The 14,501-nt window shown below is 42.7% G+C and overlaps 1 protein-coding gene across 5 annotated transcripts in view; it reads right to left on the reverse strand.

Moving 5' to 3' along the window:
* Positions 1-14,501, reverse strand: part of RALY (RALY heterogeneous nuclear ribonucleoprotein) — a 79,373-nt gene that overhangs the window by 28,902 nt on the left and 35,970 nt on the right. The window contains exon 3 of one of the 5 annotated variants that reach the window (XM_012665806.1): positions 2,595-2,635. The exons of the other annotated variants lie outside the window; for them this stretch is intronic. The gene's annotated coding sequence lies outside the window, so the exon portion shown is untranslated. The remainder of the gene's footprint in view (positions 1-2,594; positions 2,636-14,501) is intronic. 5 annotated transcript variants of the gene reach the window in all.

A 14,501-nucleotide genomic window follows, 5' to 3' on the forward strand; every position in this document is an offset into this window, starting at 1 on the left:
GGCACTCTAGCCCGGGCAACACAGTGAGACTCTGATTCAAAAAAAAGGGGGGGGGCGGGCTCCAAGGTCAAATAAGAATAGAAAATTTGGCATATTCCACAACCAGCCCCTCTCAAGAGTCACATGCACAGACAGTAAGGCTCTGAGAAGTCAGCAGTAAAGAAACGTACTTAGCATTATTCAATCTGACATTTCCCAAATTATTAAATCTCTTCTGAGAAAGACACAGTTTGAGGGAGACACACTGGGACAGATCTCTAGAGTCCCTATCAGCTCTAATCTACTGTGATTTGCATCAGAAGTACTTAGCCAGTGCCTGGAGCACCCTGCTTCCCTCTTATGTACTTCTCTTAACCCAGTGAGGCACTTAAATGATACTCTGGGTTAATGGAATTTATTATATGTAGTTCATTTTACCATAGTGAGAGTACCAATTTTCAAAGACTCAGAATATAACACACTTAAAACACTGAAATGGGAAACCTGCAGTTACTGAGCTCCTAATACTTGCTCTGCACTGTGCCAGCATTTTCGATATATTATATCATTTAATCCTTATACAACCATAAAAGGTAGATATTGTTATCCTCATGTTACAGAGAAGGAAACTGAGGCTCAGAGACGGTAAGTAACTTGCCCAAGGTCACACAATCTGGTGGTGAGCACCAGATTTCAAATCTAGGACCATTTGTCTCCCAACTCTTGGTTCTATTTTGGGTTCTGCCACCATAATTATCAGATGGTCCCTAACCCTCCTTGGGCCTTAGTCTCCTACACTGTCAAGTGGGAAGAGTAATCCTTACACTGCTTCCTTCACAAAGTTGCTCAAAGGCAGTAACGGGTATGAAAGGGCTCTGTAATGTATAAATGTATGATTATTAGGAGCATTTGAAACATCATGAATAAATGTTGTTATTTCTGTTCATGGTTTCGAAGGTGCTCGAGGTTCTTGCAGAGTTCCCAGTCATCACCGCCCCCTTCCCCCGATAGTGCTCCTTAAAATTTTCCAGTTAGGATTTTGGATAAACAGGAAACACATCAATTTCTCTCAGTATTAATTACTCTTTAGGAGTCACATTAAGTTGCCAATCTGCTTCTTAAGGAGTCAGGAGTAAAAACAGCAGAGTGAGTGGGAACCCAGTAGCCAGGAGTTTCTAGATAGAGGAGATGCCAGATTGGCTGTGGGGCTAGACTCCTTAACCTCATCTTGGAACATGCCTATGAAGCAGGGCCAAAGGGTCATCTGGACAGCGGATCCTAGCAGCCTCTGTATGAGATCTGTCCAGGAAACTAAGACGAGTATATGGGGTGGTGACAGGGGGAAGGTGCAAAGGCAGGTGACTGGAGATGAGAGATGGGAAATGGGACTGGCTTAGCTAGCTTCACTTTGCTTTGGGATGGAGACTACCTTGGCAGGGGCCTAGGCACAGAAAATAGCAGTGGTTGGATGCAGGGCTCTCAAATCACCCTCTAGCCCTGCCTGGGATCACATCCTCGTGACTCATATTGCTGTAGCCATCTGCTCTCTCCAGCTTCTGGCAGACTAAGACCAAAACAACAGCAAAGCATTTTTGGATCTAGGCTCTGGCTGGAGACAAAAAAGTAAATAACACAAGTCCCTGCTCTTAAGTAAGGCACTGCACCAAGATGGTCTGAGCCTAACTAGAGGCTCTTTTGCATAGCAAAGTCCCTGGCACATGGAGTATACTCAAGAATTGTTTAAACTGAATTGAATCTAAGGAGCCTACATTCTGTGACTTGAGAGTACCTGTTTGGTGTCAGGAGTCCTAGATTTCAATCCTGGTTCTGGCATGAATAATTCAGTAACTGGACCTCAGTTTACCCATCTACAAAGTTGCTATGAGTAGCCAGTGAGATAATGGCCAAGACAGTGCTCTGTAAATGGCAGGAGCTGATGGGAGCTCTGGGGCACATGGTCTTAAAAGTTCAGAGTCCAGCCTGGGGAAGACCTAAAATAAGCTCCCTTTCTTTCTCCCCAGCCAGTATAGGTCTGCTTTTCACACACAGTAGACATTCTTTGCATTTCTAGTGACTCTGAAAGAGGGAGGAAGGAAACAATTTGCCACTCAAGTAGGGAACAGAAAGAAAGGTTGCCATCTTTCTACTTTTCAAACTTTGTTCAATCCACCGCACTGCAAACTAGAACACAGGATTTGGATTTATAATCCTAACTTTTGTTAATCAAAAGCTATAAAACCATGAACAAGCCTAAACCTCTCTGACTTCTAGTTTCCTCCTCTGTTAACTAGGGAGAAATTTGCTAAGTCATCAGATTATAGTTAAGATTCAGTGAATTAACGTGAAAAGTGTTTTGTAACCCACAAAATGCCAAACAAATACCAGTCATTACAAAGTTGTCTTCCCATCAGCTTATGAGCTACGCTGGACAGTGGCTATTTACCACCTGACAGGTGAGATCATCAAAGCCCAGAGAAAATGCTGAAAATAACACACAGCTCAACTCTGACTTCCTCCAGCAGAGGTAACTGTTCCTTTCATTTATTACAGGGGTTATCAGTCTGCTTGCCTCATTAAACTGACCAATCTCACCTCTTAGGGAGGTGACTACATACCTCTTACGTACTTTTGTACCCCGATGCCCAGCATGGCACACCTAAAAAATGTGAAATAAATGTTACCGGAATGATGATTAACATACTGGAAGCAGAAACACATCTAAAACCCAGGACTCCTAATCCCAGGTCCAAGGTTTATAACCATAAAGTAGCCCAAACTCCACAGATTTTACCTGCCTCAATTTCTCAACTCTTCCTCAATTCCTCCACTCTAGCAAGACTCAACTTTCCCTTCTGAGTCTCTGGCCTTTGTAGGCACTGGTTCCCCAGCCTTAACATTCTTCACCTACCTCTTTGCTGGGCTAATACCTGCTCAGCCCTCAGACTTGGAGACCTTTCCAATCTACCCTAATACTGGGTCAGGTATTTACTCCTCCCACATGTCTGTTTTGTTTATCACAGAATCCTGGCACACAGTATCAAAAATATCTGTTGAAGGCTGAATTAATGAAATACTGGGTCTAGAAATCCAAAAGTGATGCAGGGGAAATAATCCCGTCCCAGAAGTCAGGCTGCCTGCCTGATTCTAATTCTAGCTCTACCACTAATGGGCTTGGTGATCTTGGGCAAGCACCAGTTCTTTGGACCATTCATAAATGAGCTTCATCTATGAATAATCTCAGAAGGTCCTTCTAGTGTTAACAGTATATGAGACTTAGACTCATTCAAAATCCTAGGGGTGAAGAGCTTTTGAAGCCAGCTGTATGCTCCATAGTACAGAAGGCTCAACACCACCATCCCCCCGCAGTACCTGGCACATAGGACTCTGCTGTCAGCAGCCTCCCAGCCCATTGGTTTACTTAATTCCTCCTGATGAAGTGCCAAGAATAAATCGTAGGTGAGCAGCAGAGCATTTTAATGAGTCCAGAGCCTAATGTTCTTTTCCTTCCTCTGTCAATTAGAATTTCAAAGCTAGGATCCCCAAGGACCAATTTATTGGGAACAGAGAGGAGCTTTTTGTTCATCAGCTGCTGCCTGAGATACCTGCCCTGCCCCTGTGTATCTGCCATGTAACAATCCTGCTTACTCAGATGTAACACCTAGTAGGGTAGAGCCTGGCCAGGGAGGCTCCATCTTGCCCAACATTTTTGGAGCCTGCATTTGAGGAAGGAAAGGAGGGGTCCAGGGCATTTCTGAGGGTGGGGGTAGGGTTGGTCAGGGAATCAGAGCAGCCCTGACTTTATTGCTGTCTCCTAGGGATACTAGTCTTCAAATAGCTAATAGTAACAGATCAACTTGCCATTTCCCCAGCTGAGTATCAAGTATTGTACGACATCTATTTACCTTATTCTGAATCCTCACAACCTCAAAAATAGGTATCAACAGCACTATTTTACAGAAAGGGAAACGGGCTCTGAGAGGAAAAGTACGAATTAGCCTAAGGAACACAATTAGTAATTGGCAGGCAGGGATTTGAACTCAGGTCTATGCAATTCTAAACACTAGGCTCTTTCTATCAAACCATAACAGCCTTGTCCAGGGGCCAGCAGATGGTCCTGAATGGCAGACATGGCCTGTGGGCAGACACAGTCATGTTAGACACTTGCCACCAACACACTATGTTTTGCCCAGGCACAAGCAAGGGTGGCTGTACATTGCTGGTCCTGCCATTCAACAGAGTTGGCAATCATCCATCCCTAAAAGATAATCCAAGTAGAGTCACCATGAACACTACCCCCAGCTTCTACCCCAGAAATCTTTTGATGTATTTGGTTTGTGAAGAATTTCCAATCCTTGATCTGATGGCTCGCACACACCCAGTTCTCTGCCTCCTGTACTGTCTTAAGTCACACAGGGTCAGCTGGGTTACTACTGCTTTATCAAACAGAGACACATTTTCCAAGGTGAGCATATAAGCAAGTCGGGTTTCCAAATGGTTACAGGGTTGAGTTTTAGTGCTCTGGTGGGAAAAATACCTAAAAGTGAGGTCAAGAGGCTTGTCTAAGTTTACACAGCTAGAAAATCAAACAGCAACAACTAGAACACAGGTATATACTGAATTCTAACCTGGCTTCTATCTACATACAACAAGAATAACACAAATATATAAAAAATAAGACCAATGCTTTTAAAACTTTTTTAACTTTATATTTTGAGACAATTATAGATTCACTTGCAGTGCTAACTGCTTTTTCGGTTGGTTTGTTTTGGAGACAGAGTCTTACTCTGTTGTCCAGGCTGGAGTACAGTGGCACAATCATAGCTCACTGCAGCCTTGAACTCCCGGGCTCAAGCAATCCTCCTGTCTCAGCCTCCCAAGTAGCTAGGACTATAGGTATATGCCACCACACTCAGCTAACTTTATTTTTTGTAGAAACAGGGTCTCACTATGTTGCCCAGGCTGGTCTTGAACTCCTGGCCTCCAGCAATCCTCCTGCCTCGGCCTCCCAAAATGGTAGAATTACAAGCATAAGCCACCATGCCCAGCCCTAAGTGCGTTTTAAAAGCACTGGACAATTAACATAGTGCCTGGCACATAGAAACCCTCCTATGAAATGATAGCTATTAGACAATTAGGAAAAAGGGAGAGGGCTTTCAGGAGGGGCATTTAAGGAGAAGTAAATCCAAGTTTCTCTTTACAGAATGCTTAAAGTGTGTATACATACAATACCTTAAATAATCCTTCCAATGACCCCATGAAGCAGTTAATAACAGCCCCATTTATAGATGAGAAAACTGCTCACAGAAGTAACTTGTCCAAGATTACTGTGGCCCCAATATGTGCCAAAGTTGGGATTCGAATCCAAATATATCCAACTCCAAACTTTATCCTCTTCCGCATTGCTTCTCTGGGGCTAAGACTGGTGCTAGGCTTCAAAGACAAGCCTGGATATAGACCGGTGGTTAAGAGCAGGCTGCCAGTTCAGGTGTGGGGGTAGCATGAAAAAGGACGCAGAAGTAGCAACCCACTATCTTTCCAGAGGGTGGTAGTTCAAAGACACTGGCCCAAATAAAACAGTAAATTCAGATGACAAAAACCAAATAAAAAGCTAAAGTAAGGGCAGGAGGCAGAAGGCCCTGGAATGCTAGCTGCTCTTGCCAAATATGTGGGTCACAATTTGACTCCCTTCCACTGGAAACTAAAGAAAGGGAGGCAGCATGTAGAAAACGAAGAGCCAGACATAAGGAGGCAGGAGAACTGGGGAAAGGAACTCAAATTCTGCCAGTAACTATTAATAGATAGGTGGCCTTAGGCAAGTCAATTGCTCTCTCTGGGTTTCTAAAACCAGGGCTTGAACTCAAAGATGTCCAAGGACCTCTCTATCCTTAATTGTCTAGGAATCACTCTATTGCCAGGTCATGTGAGCAAATGTGGGTCTAAGAAATGCTGGAAAAGAGGGCTGAGTGAGGTAGGTGAGAAGGTATTCAATGGGATTCAAGTTAATCTTGGGCAAAAGATAGAAAATGGCAGGGAGCAAAGGAAAGGAGGCTGAACCAGAATGGTACCAATCCTGGCCTTGCTCTTAACTTGCTATGTGGCCCTGGCTACATGCCAGCCTCATTTCCTCATCAGCCAAATGGATCCCAGGGCCCTGTACGGTCTGGCCTCAGCTGCCCACTCTCCAACCTTATCTCCTGCCTCTTTCAGCCACAATGGCTGCCTTCTAGTTACTCTACAAACATGCTCTGCCTCAGGGCCTTTTCACCTGCTCTTTTCTCAGCTAGAAATGATCTTCTTGCTTGTAGAGGCCATCTCTGGCCACTTCATCTTTGCTTGTCTTTCTTCATAACACATATGAAATTATGTAATGATTGATGACTCATTTTCTGTCTCCTCCATTAAAACAAGTTCCATGAAGGTAGTCCTTGTTTTGTTTGTTACTGTATCCCAGCTATAAGAGCAACATCAGGCATTTGTTGAACGGATAACTGAAAAGCTATATGTATAAACTACTGGTCCCTAAGGTCTCTTCCAATGCTGTTACTCTGTACTAACTTATGGGCTTGTGGAACTGGTGAACATCTCAAGTTCCAAGCCCGGGTGAGCTAGGTCTAATTTGTCCATCTGGCTCCAATTTTTGATATTTGCCTTGTCTCAATGGTTCTTCAAATGTAACACACATCCTACCATAGCTATATACATGTACAAATAGGCAAATATATATCGCTTAATTCATGAATCATTATTGTATGCTATGTGTGAAACACAGTATATATATGAGAGCCTGGAACATTGGGTACTTCAGAGTTTGGTCCCAACTTACTTTAGGAACTTTAACCCTTACCACACTCCTATTCCTGAAATCCTTATACTCTGGCTACACTGGACTGTTTTCCCTTCTATGAAACACCTATGTAAGGCTTTGTGCCTTTATCCTCACTGGTCTCTTTGCTGGGAAGCTACAGTCTCCCCTCTGCAATTGCCAAATACCTCATCTTTGAAGTCCAACTCAAGTATCACCTCTTCTGTGAAGCCTTGCTTGATCTCTCAGTTAGTGTTCCTTCCTCCAAGCTCCTAAAGCACTCCACATGCTTCCATTAATAGTGATCACCACTATAGTCTACTTACTTTACCTGCCTGTCCTTCTTAATCAACTGTGGGTTCCAAAGGCTTTAACCATGTGATTGGCTTCTTCTTATCCCTAAGGACGTATTCTTGTGCCTGGCACAAATGTTTATCAAATTGTATCTTAACATGGCTCCAAAACAAAGAATGTTTCCTGACCTTCATTGGCAGACTTGATCAGTAAGTTCTTCCTTCACACTGTCCAAAAGTTGGTTTCCCTAATATTCCTACCTACTATGAACCCTCATGGAACAGAGAGCATGAAGAAAAGGAGACTGGAAAGAAAGTGGAGTGTAGTTTTTGCAGAGCCTTGAATGTCATGCTAAGAAGATTAGATTTATTTTAGAGGTTTCATGAGCAGGGAAGTGATAGGAATTAGATCTGTGCCTTAAAACTAGGGAGAGAGAAAGGAGGTTATATTTCAGGGACCAAGGCTAGACAGAGAGGCAAGTGAACTGATAATTAAAATAGTCCCAGCGACAGATAATTAAGATCTCACCTTGGGTAGTAGCAATGGGGATGGGAAGATGGGCAAAATCTGTTCAGAGAGACCACCACACAATGAAAATCAGATGCCTACTTTACTATGAGTAGAACTGGCTCTGTGTGCAAAATAAACTTCCTCCAGGTGGAACTCTGTAACCTCTTTGCATTCATAATAGCCCCAACGGCAACTGTGGGCAAGTAAAGAGCCCCCTGACCACAGGAAGGGGAAGAAACAAGTCTAGGATGAGCAAAGGCCAAAAGCCCCCGTGAGAGAACTCAAGATCTTGCTGACAGCTGCTACCCACAGAAACTTCAGTAAAGAGGTCACGTCTACGCCCTGAGCAGAAAGGTGCCTTTCTTGGGTTGGGGTGGCTCTAGCTGGCTTTAATACAAATAGTTCTCATTATTTTCAGTGGCTGTGTGTTAAGGAAAATTATCCAAACTTAGAAATAAGGCAAAAAGATGACTGTGTCACTCTTAAAGTCATGTTAGAACACTATTTATTATGCATCTGAGAGTCATCTGACACTCTTGGAGAATGGAATCTTGTATGACTTATTCTTTATAAATAATTAGGGCTCAAATGTTTAAAACTTTGCAAAGTTAGAAGTTAATATGTAAGAAACTGAAAGGAATTTTTTAAGCAGAGAAAATAATTCCCAAGGTTAATTTTCATTAGGATATTAACCAATTTTGGATCGAATTTAGCAATCTTATTTCAGCAATCCTTCTTCTAGTAATAACCTAAATCCAGTTTCTCAGCTACTTTTTTTCTGCTGGTTTCCACACCAATCAGTTAAACAAAACTTGACACATGATTGCTAAATGTATGAGAATTATGCCCTGATACACATCCACAGGCCTGCCTACCTCACAGGAACCAGATGTAAAGAGGCAAGAGAAGCCTGACACCTAGGCACAAGATGCCAGTAAAGTATTATAGGCAGTCACTTAAAAAATGACATAAAGTTCAGTGTAGTAGAAAGGACACTAGGCTGAGAGTCAAGGCACCTGCTACTAATTCACTGTGTGACCTTAGGCACATTACTTACTCTCCTTTTTTGGACCTCAATTTCACAATTACAAAATGGGAAAGTTGGTCCAGGTCAGTGCTGTTTGACAAACAGTGATCCTGAGAACCCTGCAGGTTTAAGCAGATGCCTCAGGGGCTGTCTTTGGTAAGGGAAGTGGGGAGGCTGAGCCACTAGGCCTCCTGCTGCTGCTTCAACCAAAGCAGCTGTTTTAGATGTTGTTTAAATAAAAGGTTCCTTGGTAAATTTGATTGTTAAGGGCCCTTCCCACTCTGATATCCTAAAATTTCATGATTTTATGGCAAATGGTCCTAGGGAAAATGCAGAGACAAAAACAACTCCTCCTACCCTATGCCTAAACATACCTCTCATTAGAAGGGGTCTCATTAAGAAGTCTCCAGCAGTTGAGGATGAATCAGGGAGGAGGGGGACAACTGGATAGGAGAGGGCTCAGAACAGACAGAGACTAAGGGTCTGCCCCTTTTGCAACTGAAGGTTGGGTAAGCCCAAGGCCAGGAACAGAACCCTCTCAGGGAGGACTCAGACTCACCAGCAATATTAAGACTAAGGATTTGGGATTCTAGCCCCTGATTCTGCTACATAAAGGCAGATTCCTTTAGTTTCCTCACAGTATTATTTCTGAAGGTAAAGTGCTTTCAAACTGAAAAGTGAGTACAGATTTGAAAACCTATCAGAACAATCTTATACCTAAAATCTTGTATGTATGTATATCTCCTCTCCTGTTAGGTCCCTGGAGGAGGCTGATCAAGGTTGAAGTGTACAGACCCTTTCTCTTTCCTTCCTTGCACTTCAGAGTTAGGCGTACAAGTAGGGGCTTATTGCTTGAGATACTCTCCCCACTCAACATTGAAAATGACAAGTATGCTTTTTACTAGGGACTCTGTTCCATGTTGAAGATGGAAACCTGGCCTGTTAGTGCTTGGATCTCTGGGCTCCACACCTGAGTTCTGGAGAAGTTGGTTTGAGGCCAGCAGAGCAGAAACTCTTGGGAAAATGCACTAAAGGAATGAAAGATATTCCCATCATACCTAGGCCACCAAATGCCTCTTCTTGGGCACTCCTGAACACTCTACCCTCCTGGATGGGCTGTGGCCAGAGGCCAGGGAGGCAGTATGGTATTTACGGTACTCATGAAAGAGCTTAGTTTATGGGGTCAGAACCTGAGTTCAAACTCCAGCTCTTTCACAGACTAGATGTGACCTCAGTAAATTCACTGACTGCACTGAGCCTCAGCTTTCCCCTCTCAAGCTATTAATAGTTTAATGAGTTATAAAGATTAAGAGAGATAATCTATTTAAAGTACCTATCACAATACCTGCCACATAGTATGCACACAGTAAATGTTAAATAAATGTTACTTCTATTCAAGAGGGAAAGGGCAAAAGCAAAAGACGACTAAAGGTGATTTATATGACAGGTAGGGAAGACTTGGGGACAAACCATAGCCAGCAGCAGATCAGAGCTGTGAGTGGCTCAGAATGGGAATGGGCTGATTTGGAAAGTCTGTTGTGCTATTCTAAGAGCATCTGTATCCTGTACCAGCCAAAGCAAATCAAACAGGAGTGCTTATGGAGCACTTGTTTCTAAAACAAGTACGGGCTGTGTTATTGACACACGCCACAGGGGAATTGAGAAGGCAGTTGGCAGAGATGTTAAGAAAGCTGACAGGCTTTCAGTTCCAATCTTTGCTACTACATAATATAGGCACAACTGACCTTGGCTCTAGAAGAGAAGAACACCCTGGTATGAGACACAAGAGACCTGGATTCTGGTCTGAGCCTGAACCCGAGCAGGTGACTTCACCTCTCGGGCCTGTTTTTTCTTTCCTCTTCTGCATAATAATTTTGTATGTGCCTACTCTATTATCACTACTGCCACTTTCAGATGATGATGCTATGGTCCAGAAAGATTATGCTAGTACTGGCAGGAATCTGAATTCAGGGTCTGCTGTCAAATACTGTAGTCTTTCTACTTTGCTGCATTCTCTTTCAGGATCAGGTGGACCAAGGCATTTCTAGATTTGAAAACTGAATGGTTCTTAGTGGCCTAAAAATATAGTTTCAAGAGCATTCAAAATACTTTAGGGTCAGACAAAGCCTGGCTGGCGGAAAAGCCTTCTCATATAAATGAAATCCTCAATACCAAGGGCAAAAGCTGGGGTACAAACACAACTTAAGAACCAGAAGGAAGTGGATAGTAAAATTTCAGAAAATCATCCCTGGAGAGGACCTTGGAGAATACACTGCCTAATTCATCTTCATAGATGGGATACAGAGGATGCAAAAAGAGAAACAGCTTGATTGGGAACACCCAGTAATATGGAGCACAAACTAGGTCCTATGCCTCATGGTCCTTCTCACACTTGCTAACTACTCAGTTTCCAACCTTCCAAGCCATTATGATCTTCTCTTGGATATTTCTTTTCCAAACGCTGGGTGGCAGGCAGGTCACTGCCCCTGCAGCAGACTTCTAGCCACTTCTAACACCTTCTTACTGTAGATGATGGCTCTTTCTTTTTAACTGTCCCTGCTGCAGCCTTAAGCAGCACTGAAGTTGAGGCTTCTCCTTAGGTCCCTCTTGACTCTTTAATCCCTTTGGCCCACAGAGCAATGTGCCTTTGGAGGCACAGAATAGGAAGAGACATTAGCAATTGCAGATCAACTTTCTACATCATTCCCTCTTTGCAGAACTGAGGAAACTGAGGCTCAAGGATAAAATGCTTTCCCAAGGTTGAGAGATAATGGAACACGGTTAAAAGCCTGGGTTACCATACTCTCCTACTTCAATCTGACAATGAACACATTAGTATCAGAATTTATTCCAATTGCTAGTGGTTGAACACCAATACAGGACAGGCGGTTTTTTCATCATATCCTATTAGCAACACAATAACCATATAAAGTAAGCATTATTATTCCCATTCTGCAGATGAGGAAACTACAACTCAGAGAAGTTAGTCACACAGAAAATAAATGTCAGAGCAAAGACCCAAATCTTAGTAAATGTGGCTTTAAAACCTCCTCTCTTTCCCCAACATCATATGCCCTAAGGTTTTAAAGAATATACAAAAATGGTGGGAAAGATATAGCTAATTAATCTTCCCAAAGACCAGTTACACCACAGGTATCTTTAGTCTCTTGCCCTATGCACTTAGTATAGTAACTCTTGACAAAGTGGGGGTATAAAGGGTGGCAATGAGGGGAGGGGTAGACAGTGGAGACTCAGATAATTGCAAAGAAGCAATTTCTGCTTTGTGTTAATGAGGTCTTTCATAAAACGGGTGTGTCCCCCCCGTATCTGCCCCATTTGATGATAAGTCCCTTTTATTCATTTCTTACTCATCTCAGGGTTCTAGCACCATAGTTGCTCACGGACTTTGGTTTCCTTATCCATTGTTTCCCACCTTAGATTTTGATCTCTTGGTCGTATTCTTAAGCTCAGGATCCTGTCTCACTGCCACAGCCAACATCCCTAGAAGTGCCCTCTAGCTGATCTGATCTGTTAGAACCTGTCAGTCCCTCTTCTGTTTGGCTGATCAATTGCTCTGGCCTGCTGCTCCAGTGGGACAGAAAGATCCTCTCTAGTTTTAATGGAAACTGGGGAAGGAAGCAGGGGGACCCAGAACTCAATAGTGCCCAGAGCTCTTCGCACACTATTCTTTTCCCCTAAGCAAGCTGGACCTTATTGCTTTGCTGTGGCAGCAACCCTCAAGAAAGCCAGCTGTTTCTGGAACCAAAGTAATAAAATATGGCCAAAATCCCTATGTGGGGAGTGAATAGCGACAGGTGCTTCTTTCTGGGGGCCTCCCTCAAATTCCACCCCCACACACAAAATCCTCTAGGAGCCATACGATGATTACACTGGCAGATAATGAGCCTTCCGACCTTCTAAGCTACCAGATCCACCCTGGTCAGACATTCATCCCTGTACCCTGAAGAATGATGATGTACTGCCACTGCTCCTGGACCTTCTCAGACTCTGTCCCAGGTCCCTATCACTATAATTACTAACATTAATAGTCCCTTAAATTTGTACAGTACCTAATGGCTTTATATAGCACTTATTTGAAATGTGCCTTATACAGTAGACTGGGTAAAAGCTATTATTCTTTGTTTATAGATGAGGAAACTAAAGGCTGCAAGTGTGTGCCCAGCAAGCCCAGGCATTGCTCCCACCTCAATGTTACCTATGGGACCTGCATTTTAAGCTTTATTTAATGGAATCAAATCTCTGCTTAGAATCCCATGGGCAACAAAGGTGTTCAGTAAGGCACCCAAAGTCATCTTTTGAAGCCTCTGAAGTCCATGGGCAGCAGTCTCCTCCAGATCTGTATCATGCAACCTTCCTCAGAAGCCTGGGGAGTTCTGGCTTGCTGTGTGTTACCTGACTTCCTGCCACACCACCCCCTATCTCATATTCGAAGCTCAGGCCTGCCTCATTGCCTGTCCAGTGCTGACTTAAGGGCAGGCAAGATCCCAGCTGCCCAGAGCTACAGGTCTAGCTCTAGCCCCCTTTCTGTTGGTAACACACATATACTGTAGACCACTTGTCTCCCCTATTGTTTCAGAATTAGGCCATGAAGCTCCAGATACTTCACCAGAGACTACTACATCAGAAGGAGTAAACTGATAGCCCCCAGGTGTAGTCAAGCCTGAAAAGAGTTTGGTTTAGGCTGCACAGTGCCTCAAAAGTGAATAACCTAATACTTAAGAATCTAGAAAAAAGGCAAACTAAACTCATAACAAGCAGAAATTAGGAAATAATAAAGATTAAGGTAAAAAATCAATGGAATAGAAAAACAATGAAACCAAAAGTTGGTTCTTTGAAAACATCAACCAAATTTACAAACCTTTAGCTAGACTAAAGAAAAAGAAAGAAGACAAATTACCAACAAATTAAACAATTTGGATGAAATGGACAAATTCCTAGAAAGACAGAAATTATCAAAAGAAGAAATTATCAAAAAAGAAACAGAAAATCTAAGTAGACCTATAACAAGAAAAAAAACTGAATTAGTAATTTTTAAATCTCCCCAAAAAGCCCAGGCCCACATGGCTTCACTGGCGAATTCTATGAAACATTTAAAGAAGAAATAATACCAATCCCCCGAACTCTTCCAGAAGACAGAGGAGGAATGAACACTCAAATTCATTCTATGAGGCCACAATTGCCCTGATACCAAAAGCAGACAAAGATAACAAGAAAACTATTGACTAATATCCCTCAGCAAATCAAGGCCAACACCATATAAAATAATTATATACTACAATCAAGTGGGATTTGTTCTAGGAATGCAAGGTTGGTTTAATATCTGAAAATAAATAAATGTAATACCATCTTAAAAGAATAAAGGACAAAAAACCATACAATCAACAAAATCCTACACCCATTCATAATAAAACCTCTCAATAAACTAGAAATAAAAGGCAACTTCCTTGGTCTGATAAAAGTCATTCTCTCTCTCTCTCTCTCTCTCTCTCTCACACACACACACACACACACACACACACAAACCTACAGCTAACACCACACTTAACGGTGAAAGACAGAATATTTTCCTCCTAAAATTGGGAACAAGGTAAAGTCATCTACCTTCACCAATGCTATTCAACATTGTTTTAGAAATCCTAGCTGTGCAATCAGGCAGAGAGATTTTTTTATAATTGATGTTAGATTATGTCATTCCTCTACTCAAAACTCTACAGTGGCTTCCTAGTTCACTCAGAATAAAGCCCCATATGATCTGGTCCCTATCTACCCTTGTGACTTCTCCACATTCCACTCTCCCCCTTGCTTTACTTCATCTGTAGCGACACTGGCCTGCTTTTGTTCCTCAAACACAATGAACACATGCCTGTT

The sequence above is a fragment of the Propithecus coquereli genome, unplaced genomic scaffold (assembly GCF_000956105.1).
Source record: "Propithecus coquereli isolate 6110/MARCELLA unplaced genomic scaffold, Pcoq_1.0 Scaffold122, whole genome shotgun sequence".
Lineage (NCBI taxonomy): Eukaryota > Metazoa > Chordata > Mammalia > Primates > Indriidae > Propithecus > Propithecus coquereli.